The sequence below is a fragment of the Crocodylus porosus genome, unplaced genomic scaffold, assembly GCF_001723895.1.
Source record: "Crocodylus porosus isolate Cpor-Errol unplaced genomic scaffold, CroPor_comp1, whole genome shotgun sequence".
NCBI lineage: Eukaryota > Metazoa > Chordata > Crocodylia > Crocodylidae > Crocodylus > Crocodylus porosus.
In genome coordinates this window covers 28,949,695-28,962,522 of record NW_017728914.1, presented here as the reverse complement: position 1 = coordinate 28,962,522, position 12,828 = coordinate 28,949,695, and the positions used below count along the sequence as shown (strand labels likewise).

Sequence of the window (12,828 nt, the reverse complement as noted above, 5' to 3'; positions counted from 1 at the left end):
ATGAAGTATGACTTTGTAAGTCACTTTGCCAGTCAGATGAATGCAAACATTATAATCAGAGCAAATTATTCTAACGAGGTTTGTCATTTGGAAATCACCAAACTGTCAGCAATTAAAAAGCTTTTTTCTTTGACCCAAGAGCATTTCCAAAAATTGGGAACTCTAACTTTCCTTGAAGCTTTAGATAATTTCACTTGGAGTGAAGAATTATGTTTAAAAAATTTCAAACACTGCAGTAAATGCTTCAAAGCATAAAGCAGTAAGCTGCACACCAGACATTAAGGGTAGCTTGGAATATATACATTTATTAATAGTTCTAAGGTATATGTTTTATTCAAAGTTTTTTTTTGGAGAGCCTATCACCGTAACATCAATCTTACCTACATGAACATACCAAGTTAAAGAATTGCCGAAAAGGGGTAACTTAAAAACCCAGTGTCTCAGTCCAGAAAGGATCAACATACAGAGCAGGGGAAACTGGAGGGAACTCATGAAAAATCCAACCAATCCTAAATATGCACTACCAGTATAGATCGTCGGTACAAGCATACCGTTTATATCCTGGGCCGAATATTTATTTTGTTGCATGTCCAGCCCCATTCACTCCAGACTCAAGTAGGAAAAAACAAACAGCCCAATAACCAAACTTCAGAACCATTAAATCAAACCACTCGCTAGGCTCTTTCTCTCTTACCTACTGATGACAAATTCCCATCAATTAAGTAGCTTGCCAGACCTACCCTCCCACCACATAGTTTGCATCAAGCCTGCCTGCCACCTAAAAGAGGGCATTACCTTTTAGTTGAGTGTTAGCCTGAAAATCGTTCAAGTTGGGATTTCTTGAAGGATAGTGAGGAACGGTTCCAAAGCAAAGTGTTCTCCGTGGAGAATGTCCCATTGCCCATTCTTAAGAGCTCAAGCCTGGAAATGGGAATAAGAGCTTTCTGGCTGACCATACAGAGGTCTAACAGCTAAAAGGATCCCAGAAGCACCGCTTTGTGGATATATACACTTACGCATATTTACGTGAGGACATGTAAACCCTGCTTTGCGCCAAGCAATTTTTCTTTGCCAAAAGTTGCATTTTAATTATAGCCTACTTTACTTACAAACAAAAAGAACACATGACCCACTAAGAAACTGAATAGTAACTCTGCTGAATAATTTCAACAGTACAATCTCCATTAAGACCCTAAATACTTCCAATGTTAATTAAAAGAATTAAAACTGTATTGTTTATGAATCACCTTTATATTTGTAGAGCCATAACCTTACTCTTAGAAAACACAAGTGGCTCTAGAAGGAAAAGATATTTAGGTTTGATTAGATATGAAAACACTATTACATAATCAGTTTGGACATTTCTTCACGTCTTGAAACATGATCAGTAATTTAATCTAATTGGTGATCAAGGAAACTATCTTGTGATCAATTAAAGTAATTACCACATTCCGGCAACACAACCAACCTTAATTGGAGTTGGAGTCTGCACTTCTTCAACCTTAATTAAAAATAATGAAAATTATTAAACGGTCTGCAGTGCAAGATCATTGTCAAGCATATGTCACATGATAGCATTGTCACTGGGTATTGGTGGATATAGTTTATCTGACAGCCAAACATTCCCCAGTGCAGGGCACACGTGTTTTCTTATGCCAGTAAGTCTGAACATGGCCTTGACCTTAATAGTATTGTTTGTAACAGCTTTAGCCACAAAAGAGAGCACTTTCAGTTCTTAATTTGCAAAAGAAAAATAAAACACTCTAGGCATTTTAGCAACTATATACTGCTATTTTAAAGGCAAGGTAGATAAGCAACACTTCACTCCCTCACATGGGATGTTTTGAAGATAAATATGTTAAAGACTCCAAAACAGTCTGGTCCTTTTCTACTGGAAACTTTGAATGTATTTTAGATAATTAATTCTCTGTAGTAAAATAATTCAATCATTTTGACTCAAAAAAAATTTAGAAATAAACCCCTTGAAATATTTAATCACATTCTTAAGTCATGGGGAAAAAAACCCAGTGAACCAATGAAAACCCCATTACCTCAAACACGGTGGAAACACCACAAGGAAACAGACTGGACAGAACAGTCCTGCCTGGGCAGAGAGCTGGGCTGAATGGTCAGAAAGACTTTTTCCATTTCTATCTTTTAAGAGGCTGAAAAGAAAGAACTAAACCTACTGATGCTGCAGTTACAGCTCAGCTGTAATTTCTAAAGTAAAGATTCATTTCCTTGGTGCTGCCAGCTTTGTCATGTCTGTCATGGGGAAAAGAATTCTTCTGTAAAGCTACTCCTAGAAGATGTAGTTATACTGAAAGGTAAAAAGGAGGGCGGAGACTTATGAAAGCTCACCTGGCATACCTAGCTCAGCTAGTGCTTTTAAAGCAGCGCAACATGCCATCACTAAACATGACTCGTTGCAATTTGTGTTTCTTGAGAATGGTAAAAACAGGCTGATGTGCTTAGCTTTCAGAAAGGTATGGAAAGATGAAATTCCATCCATCTCTTTGCACCATACAACACTTAACAGCTTGGGGAGGCTTGCAGAGGCCTTCAGCTAATCTGCTATTATTCTTCCTTTCACACATCTTAAGCAACGAATCAATTCATCTTAATACTTTTTAAACATGCTCCCTTTGTGCAACGCTTGCCAACATCATCTTGATGAGTAATACATCAAAGCAGTGCAGGTTCAAGTGTTGCACTAATATATCACTGCAGGGTGAGTCCCCAGTGATGGATGATCATAATATATCTCAAGAACAAAGCATCTGACAGTGCTTTACTCCAAAGGTAGGGATCCTCAAGAAAAATGGCCCCAAGGCCCAAAAACTTAATAAGCATTTTATTTATTTGTTTTAAAATGCACAGGTTATGAACTTCAGAGCGTTTTAAATCCTTCAGACATTTATCCAATGAAAACATATGGTAATCACAAGTATATTAAGGATTTTGTTTCCAATCCGTCACTATAATACTAGAGACGGTATTAACTTTGACCTTATGCAGTATAGAGGCTACCTGTCTTTGTACCATTACTACACAATAAAAAACACTGCGTATCATTCCCCATTATTGTTGGGAGGCACTTCAGTAGCTGATAACTGAAGTTTCGCTTTAGGATATATAAGGCTTAGCACTTTCCCATTTACATCCTACAATAAAATAGCATCATGACGTACTTACTGTATGTTGCCTTTTTCCCGTTTATCTTTCATGCAGCTTGAATTCTTATGTTACTATAATTATAAAGCCAATTCCATATCATTAGACCTCAGTTCCAAACTGCAGAACTTCATTGCATTTAACCCTAAAAGCTAAGTTAATTTAAAAAAAAAAAAAAAAGTCTAAGAATTCAACCAATGTTCAAAATGGTAAAGAAAAGATTCTCTGAGGTACTCATTATCAACTCTACTCCCCTCTCTTCAGAGTCTCTCTTGCACCCATTACTATATTATCAGTCTCCCACGTATATTAGACAGATGTGGCACTAGAGAGCAGCTTTCAGTCTCCTTTCCTGACATTTATTTGGGTTTATGTATGAGCCATGAAAAATAGTTTCCTGTTTTGCTTTTTACAATCTTTCCAAGAACGGTGGGAAAGCTCTCTGGAAAAGTGACCAAGGCAGGCCACCGTGCAGCCAGTCAGTAGGTTAAGTTGACTCCTTCCTGGAAGCTGCTCATGAAATGAAGTACCTCAAGCAGCAAACTCGCTCTCTCCTGGCTTTGCAGGCTATGCTATATAGGAAATCTCATCTGCTTTGGGGCATTCTAGATGGAAATGCAGTTGCTGATGCCTTGACCTATACGAAGATAAGGACAATATCGTCAGACTGGCAACAGCAGCTACAGAAAGGGCACTGTTTGTGGAGGGAACACACTTCACTCACTGCAAGTAGTCCGTGAAGACCAAGCTACACAAGCTGGAGCCTCTCCCTGCTTCCACATTCTGGCCCAGACCTGGGAACGATAATAATCCCTGGAAGTGACTAATCAATGGGATGACAGAGGCCAGAACCTCTGCAGCTCCTAACAACTGTAGACTGTTCCTACAGCATCACCTTGATACTTAGGGCTTGAATCAGCAAAATGCCAACCATCCTCAAGTCGCCATCTGCCAAGCTTTGCTCATTGCTTTGGAAAATTACGTTCATAACTCCAAAAAAGTCCTGAGAAAGGAAACTGATGGGGTATTGCATAAAATCAACACGAAGAGACAATGTTTGTTTTTATTAGACTACCTAAAGAAACATCAATACAACCTTAGCCGCAATTGCTTGTCTTATGTTCATCCAAATTCAGAATATTCCATTACAAAGCAAATATGGACTAGCTGCTAAGATTTTTTCCACCCTGATCTTCTCATCCCACTTGCACGTAATTTGAAGCCTCTTGTTTTGTTCTGAAAGTTACTCATTAATTCACATTACAGCAGTTAACGCTCCACTCCACGTGGTGTTACAGCTTCCAGAGCATGTGAAAACCTCTATGCTTTATTCCACAAGAGGCTGTCTCTGTCTTGCAACACTTGTTTACAACTATGTCAGTGAAGAAACTAGCTAGCCAGTTCTATATCAAACATTTTGACAGCAAAAGCACAAACACTGATCTATTCTAAGTCGTTTGCCACTCTATGTAATCTTGGAAAAGGCATTCTTGCCTTTGATTCTCAAAATGTTTACACTTCATACATTATGCAAATAGTTTTTATATATTAAGAAATAGTGTGAGCAAAGCTCAAGTTAAATTAAATTCTTCAACAATAACCTTGCCAACGCACTGTGATTTTCCTATAAAAAATTATTCCAATTTGTTGATCTTACATTGGATGAAACATACTGTAACAATCTTCATAATTTATGTCCTGTTGGGACACTATGATTTAAAGTAACATAATACAGACCAGCATCACCGCTAATCTAAACCACCTGACCAGATAAACAACAGTTTCCCCTTCCCTCTTCACCGAGGGTATTTCTGTTTATTGTCATACGATTTACCAATTTTAAGAACACGAAGAATAAATGCAGGCAAACAGAATTGCAGCTTAGAGGTATGGCCTTTCTTACACTGGGAAGTTTTCACACACAGGTACCAGTCTAATATCAGGAGCTGCAGCAGACTGAAGGCAATTTAAAGAATTCTGTCCTTGGGGAAAAAAAATAAAGTGAAGAAAAGATTGGATTCATGAAGTCCAGTATGAACCAGGTGAGTGTTAGAAGCTATGTATTTCTAAAGTTACTGAAAATGCAATTTTCTGAGATATGTTAGAATCAAAGGCATTGCCTGCCAAGTTTAGCACAAATCTAAACTGTGGGGTAAGTTGTCAGAAAGCAGGTGCAAGTAGAGTTTGCTCCATTTGGCGTTCAGTGAAACCTGAAATCAGGAACATTTGTGCCAAGAAAGTCATCACAACCAATAAAAGGGTGTTATAGAAAAAACAGCTAACAAAGGTACACAGATAAAGCTGCATTTCACTCTTCCCTCTTCTACTTCCCAGAACTGCACCAACATATATATATCGGGAGAGCAGTAGCAAGCAAAATAGAATGTACCCTGCAGATCGGAGACAAGAGGCACCCACTACATGGCCACACTGCAGCTTCTAGAAGATTAAAATCATGGAAAAGCTCTCTATAGTGAAGCCACCAACTGAAACACTGACAGCTACACGTATAAAAATGTGGCAATCACAACTAGAGATGATTCCGGAGGGAATTAGGATGCATAGCGAAACAGCCAAATATCTCCCTGCAGGCACGCAGATTGACTGGCCAACATAAAGTTGAACAGACGCTGAATGGTGGTCAGTAAGACTAAAGTTAACGTGCAACCGTGGGGATGCTCTATCAATGAGAACACCATGTGTGAATATGGAGGAAGCTTTCAGACTACAGAACACCTACTGCCTGCCCACCTTAAAGGAACCATGCACCAACAAGGACTTTGCTAAGGCTACAGCAATAATAGTATGTACCCATTTCTGGACCCAAATCTGAACATGGTGACAGGACGCAAGAAGGAAGAGACTCTTCCCTTAGTTGTTTTGCTGCTTGCACCTCCCTCCTACTATTTCCTAAGTTATAAATTATATTCCTCTTTTGCACTCTCCCAGAAATTCAAACGTGGGCAGTTTGCACTACTGCTGACCTCACATTTGGACTTGCTGCCCACTTACACTCTCTCAGGCTCCTGGATTTGGCCCTACAAAACGTATATTTTTCCTTGGAACTGATGTTGCACATGGTCATGCAGTGGGATGCAGGACATCAGTTATACCGTCCTTTGTCACCTTCCAAACCACAATGTTACTCGAGGATCCTCTTCCCATTTGTTTTTTACTGCAGTGAGAGTACAACGAAAAGTCACGTGCAGGCAGCAGGTAACATCCACATCATTCAACAAAAGGGTATTGCATCCAAACAAAACACCTATCCCATCATTTTTTATACACCTGGATAGAAATGAGAAGACCAAACCATTGTTTTAAACTGACATGAAAAAAAAAGAAAGGAAAGAAAAAACCAAGGAAAACTACTTTCTGCTGTTGCCAAGAAATTTTAAAGTTCTTCATGCTCCGCTAGGAAGTGCTTTGCTTTACAAGCTTTTGTCCCTGCCAACTATCTGCTCTGATACACTTTTCTAGAATGCATATTGGTTTGCTTACACAGGCAGACTAGACTACTTACCTTTACCATAAAGACTACTAAAAAAGATGCAAGATCCCTGAAATAGAGTGGAATCACAAAAATCACAACACAACCCCACAGAACAAAATGACACTGCTCCTCAATAATGTCCTCCCTGCAATTGTGCCGTCTGCTTTGTAGTCTATTCTAATCTCCCCAGACAAATCTTAAGAATTGACAAAAATGCCGCATGTAGCCATCTTCACTTTGCTGCTTTTACTAATGGCCCTACAAAAAAATTCCTAAAAAAGGAACATTCAGCTTTGCACTGTAACCTGGGGCTCAGTAATACAGCAAATTGAATTAGAAGAATCACTTTGTCTAAAGCAAAGGGTTAATTCAAGAAAGAAAGAAAGTTCTGATTGAACAGTATTATACCAAGAGATTGATTACTGAATCCCACACAAGCAGTCTTAGTAACAAACTTCAGAAAGGTAAACGTACGCGAGCTTAGAAAGTATTCCCACGAGTATTATCTGCAATTGATAATTTCACATAGAAACAGGTACTAATATTTAGAAAGCAACCCTTGCCCAACGTTTAAATGCACAACAGTACAGTACCATTTCTATGCAATTTTTTTTCAAAATGACGGTTAGTCAAACTTCAAAGTATTTGAAGCCTTCAAAGATTTGTACAATATTTGTACTAAGCTGCATTTTTCTGTTACTAATATTTTTTTAACATGCACGCCATAAAGAAAAAAATGGAAAAGAGAATGAAGAGGTTCCATATCTGAACAGAGACACAGAGGAAATTGTCCCAGCTATGACAGGAAATGGACTTTCCCCTTCTACCTCCTAAACAGTTTTTTTAACGCACTTTGTGCTCAAAAATGAAAAAACAAGGGCTTCACACAGAAAGTTTAGGCCAGATAAAATACCCATTCAAAGAAATAGAACTTTTTTTTTTTGAAATAGGCTTTTTGCAGCCAACCAAAAAACATTAAATAATACAATGAAGCCCTCATTAACTGAGCACCTGTTAAAGCAATCAGTCACTTAAAATAATAAACTCTATTTGCTGTGCAACTGAAAGGACAATGATAATTTGACTTGTTAAAACAAATGCAGAGTCCAGCAAATCAAAACACTGGACATACGGTAATAAACTCTCAAACAAAAAACTATAGAAAATAAAACCAGTCATAAAATGCATTTTGGCCCCGTTCCAAACCTTTTCAGTTTTATACACCTGAATCCTCCATTAACTTACTGTACTCACCTTGATGCTTTGTACGGTACAGTGTTCTGGATGTTAAATGCCCTTGAGCATGTATAGCTATATCCTAGCCCAGGGCTACACAAGTACTCCATAATGAACCAGTTCAGAAAAGCACTTAAGCAAATGCTTAACTGCAGGCATGCACTCAAAATCTTTAATAGAACTTAAAGGGTGTTTTCTGAATAGGCATCTTTTCTAAACTGGCATCTAAATTAAACAGAGAAAAAAACCCCTGAGAAATACATTAGTTATCTTATGCCATCTCTGACAAATGCCTGCCCCCCCCCGCAAAACCAACTTAGGGGCAAAAAATAAAATTCTGCTTCTTCCTAAATGATTATTTTTCATTTGCAGACCACAGAATGGATTTCATTCTTTGACTATAAAAATGAACTGAACCTGCCATATAATTAATTGATGACATAAGCAACACCAATACAAACCTCTTCTGTTGGCAAGATTACATGTGATACCAGTTTAATATCCAAAATATTCTTTCCTAAAGAGGAAATTATACCTTGCCTTTGATGATCTTTTAAGTCTCTGCCATCTATGATCCTAAGAAGATATCAAAGGGTAAATAGAAAACCATCACCTTATGATGGATCAAAAGCAGCAGCAGTAGACATTTATCACCATCATCATCATCAGGGATCTTCTTACTGTCACTTTTTTCTTTGATTGCTTTTAAAACAAGAGCAAACAAACTAACAAGACACACCTCATAATCAATCATTCAAATGTGTCACAGAGGAAAAGGTTAGAAATTATAAAATGGTCAGGGGTGAGGAACAAGAACTGCAGATCCAGTTAGGGAGAACTTTCTTCCCACCAAGTGTGGTTAATCTGTACACACTTTCATACTGAGACTTGGGCAGATTTATATAGAATTATTGTTTCTGAAATATTAATACCATTTAAGAAAAATGTTACAGAGGACCATCATCATTTTAAGGTCAGCTTGGTCTGAGCCAGGGTTATTAATGTCCATGATCTGTATCCAAGGATAAAAACAAAAAATTTCAAGATAAAGCATTTACTGTAATAGATTTCTTATTTGAAGTTTCCACTGAATCCTTTCAAAGCAGAATAGGGAGACAAGGCCCATCTTCCTAGAAAGCATGGAGGAAGCAGAGAAAGAAAAAGACTTTTTAAAAAGCCCTGTTATGTTTAGACAGTCTGCGTCTCTTAAAAGCAAGTTCCAATTTGCTTTATGCAGCAAATTATGCAATCAGTATTAAATATAATTCCAGGTAATTTATTTGCTAATCTTCATATTTAGAGCAATTGCTCAAATGAGGCTAGCAACAGAGAAATGAGCAGCAAGAGTGCTACGTTAAGCACATTATTAAAAAGAAAAATAGATTAATTTTATTAAGTAATGCTTGGGATAATGGTACATGACCTATACTTAACATTTTAAGCTGCCTCAAACAACTCTTGGTGTGCTCAAGGTCTATGACTAAGTGCCAAAGAGCAGATGTAACATATAATATTCTGGGAGATAGTCAGCCCATTTGAAATACATACATTGCTCATCAGGAGAATAGATATAATATTCCTCTTTTTTTTTTTGGCAAGTATCTTTTTTGCCTGTCTGCTCACACAAATACACCATTTTACAAACAGATTCACGCCGGAAATAGGTGCAGCTCACAAACAGTGAATACTGATTTTCATTTTGCAGTGGATCTCAAACTACGTATTAAAAAAAAATCCACATGTACAACATACACGAGATAAAATACAATCCTTTGTACCAAAGATTAACTTTTATATATGGCTATTATTTTTATTAGAGTGGATACTTAAAAGAAGTCTGCATAACTAACAACGTAGGCTTGTAAAGCAAGCAATGTTTTTGCCTGCTACCTCCAACTGTCCACTTCCACCAGGTGACAGGAATTCCTCTAACAATGTACATCCTGATAAAATAAAAACTATTTTTTTAAACTAGCACTAGTCTAGATTCAATCACACCCCTCCAAATCCAAGGACAAGAACACTTCTGCATGAAGCATAAAATAAATAAGTGCACGCCAAGAGGCATAATGCCTTCAACTCCTGCTGAAGTTAACGTCAAGTTGAGGGTACTCAGCACCTCAGAGGACAGGGCCAAAAATTAGAACAATGTTCCTAACTGACCAGTCCACCCTTCCCCAAAGCAAATCCCTCAAAGGCTTCACAGTCAGTTTCATGTTATTCCGAGACATAAGCGAGTTTACATCTGAACCCAACAAAATTAAAAGAAGAAAATGGCAAATGGACAGGAGGGGGAGCGAAAGTCCCCCAAACACATTTAAAGCTGGTTTACAGCTTTATGAAAGACGAATGAAAAATTATACTCACATCACACTGATAAACTGTGGGTCTGCCAGTGGTTTTTTAGAGCAGATGTAACATTTTAGCAAATGTGATTGTTTGTGAAAGAAATAATTCTGATCAAAAACGAAACTGCAGCCAGCGCAAGCCCTGCACTTTGTCACTCTAATCCATTCTGACAGGAAGCAGTAAGTGGAGATTCCTACTGTGAAAGGAGCAGATGTGAAAGGTCAGCTTTGGCCTGGAACTTCAAAACCGTTAACGTGTAAAACAGTGTGCATTAAAGCCTGAAACAGCTAACCGCTGGATTAACGGATGTCCGCTAAGTGGGTTTGATGTGCTTTTGGCAAGTAATGGTTAATTTTTAAATAGGTGCATTGTAATTTTTTTTTAAATTTTGTACTTTTTACTAGCCAGAATCCATGTTTAATTACAATTGCAGAGTATAATATCCCTTAACATGGCTTTTCCTTATGCTCTGGGGGTGGGTAGGGGAAGCTACAAGTGTAAAATGCTATTTACAGTTTTTAAAAATTTGATCACATTCACCATTCCAAAAGCAAGGGTATGCAAGAGATTAAATGCAATCAAGCTAGAGAAAACTGTCTATCTGCACTGAAATTAGTATCTTCCTACTCCTATAATGCTACCTAATAATTCAAGGAAGTTTAAAAATGATTCTGAATTAAGATAAAATTTATGACACAGGCTGAATAAACCTCCCTCATTGAAGCAATCCAACTGAATGCAACACTGTCCCAGTATTTGTTAATACTGGTTTAACAAACACAGGAGGATGCCAAATATTCGTTAAAATTATGAACAACACGAAGATATCTGGAGACTAATGGTAGGATTAAATGGTAGTCTTGCCTCTGTAACCATTTCCCTTATAAAACACCGTTATATCATATGCAGTGACACATCAATAAAATGCATGTACAGAATATATACAGTTTCAAGACATGGGGCACTTCCACTTTTTTTTTTAAATCTAATAAACCCCTGTGAGGAATTAAAAGCATCCTTACAGGCCTATTTTACTACTTCAAATTAAACCACTGGAGACAATCCTTCGAGATTAATAGATTAACACAGTCCTAGATAGATGCTCATATAATAATGTTTACGTAAGTGATAATAGCTCTACACTAACCATCCAAGACATGTATTTGTGCAACTGGAGAACAGACAAACAGTCACTCAGACAGTTTCTTGGTCTCTTTACTCTGGATAACACAGGTCTAACTCTACTGTAGCATGCACAGAAATGCCAGCAAGACCTCTCCCTGCTTGGAAGTACATTATTCTTTTGTTATTTATGTAATAATCCTCTGACCCTGGAAGAGAAGAAAAGGAAGCAGCAAAGACCTCCTGTATCTGTCATAATCTAAGCTCTAAATCACCATTGAATCTTAAGCAAAACCAAACTGAGATGAACCTGTGCTTAGTGTCACTGAAAAATCAAAACCTTTACCTCCTACACTTTACCTGCCAAGTGTGGGGGTCAGGCAAGCCTTTCCCAACACTTACAAAACATACTTTTTAAAAAAGAAAAGCCTATATTATTTTAACCTAATAAACAGAATTGAGCAGCATGTAACATTCCTACCCAAGGAAAGTGAAATGCAGAAGTTTGTCCCAAGTCTTCAATATATATGCTTCATTTTAACATAACTGCTGTAGCATCATTTTTAACACGCGTTTATAGTGCACTATTACTATTATTGCAGGAGGACCCAAAGTTGATAAACCAGTGCTGGATGCTGTACAGAGTGCCAGCAATCTAAAATATAAGACATATCAAGTGGATGATACAAATGAATGAGTTGGGCTGGAAGACATAGTTCTTAGCTGCTTGGTAGCAGCAATCACAACCTACCATCTGCCTGGCCAAAACCCGGTTGTGGTTTTCTATCTGTTACAAGGGCTAGAGTTTTGAAGATGGAATTCCAGGAGGTTGAAGAGTTAAGGGGAGACAGGAAGTTGTTTATATATGATTATTTAAAAGGAAGGGGGAAGAAGTTTAAAAAGTTAAACTGAAAACATTTTGGAAGAGATGGTCTTCACTGTGCGTGTGACATGGGAACCGATCGCATCGGCCACCCGTAAATAATAAATAAAAGTACTTGTCACTGCCCAACACCAAAGGGTTAAATTTTGTCTGGCAGAAAACCGATGGAAAGCTGCCAGCACACCACCCCTGTACAGCTTTGCACTATTTCTCATCAGAAGGATACTACTACTGCCAGTTGAATGACAGTGTTCCTGGAAACAGAATATTCTGACCAGGACACTACTGTCATCTCTTCCATTTTTAAAAGTCAGGGAGGCAAGTCTTAAACTTTCAGATGAATAATCTCCCGAGAACCACCATTTAATTTTCATCCAAAAGTTCAGCGCTCCAGCTTTCCAGACCTAATGCCATACTAGGATGTGGGTAGATGGAATGTGTCCAGGTCCCACAGCTGGAACTTGACCCTACGACCTCCTAACTCAGAGGCAAGAGTGTTATTTACTAAGTCAATCAGGAGCATAAACTTAAGGAAGGTGTGATCATACAGGAATAATATATTTTTACTATG

General features: G+C 37.9%; 1 protein-coding gene across 3 annotated transcripts in view; it reads right to left on the bottom strand.

The window, feature by feature from the left end:
- PCBD2 (pterin-4 alpha-carbinolamine dehydratase 2) overlaps positions 1 to 12,828 on the bottom strand; it is a 30,665-nt gene that overhangs the window by 5,943 nt on the left and 11,894 nt on the right. Inside the window, exon 1 of one of the 3 annotated variants that reach the window (XM_019535109.1) lies at positions 10,271 to 10,357. The exons of the other annotated variants lie outside the window; for them this stretch is intronic. The gene's annotated coding sequence lies outside the window, so the exon portion shown is untranslated. Of the gene's footprint in view, positions 1 to 10,270; positions 10,358 to 12,828 lie in introns of those variants that run through there. 3 annotated transcript variants of the gene reach the window in all.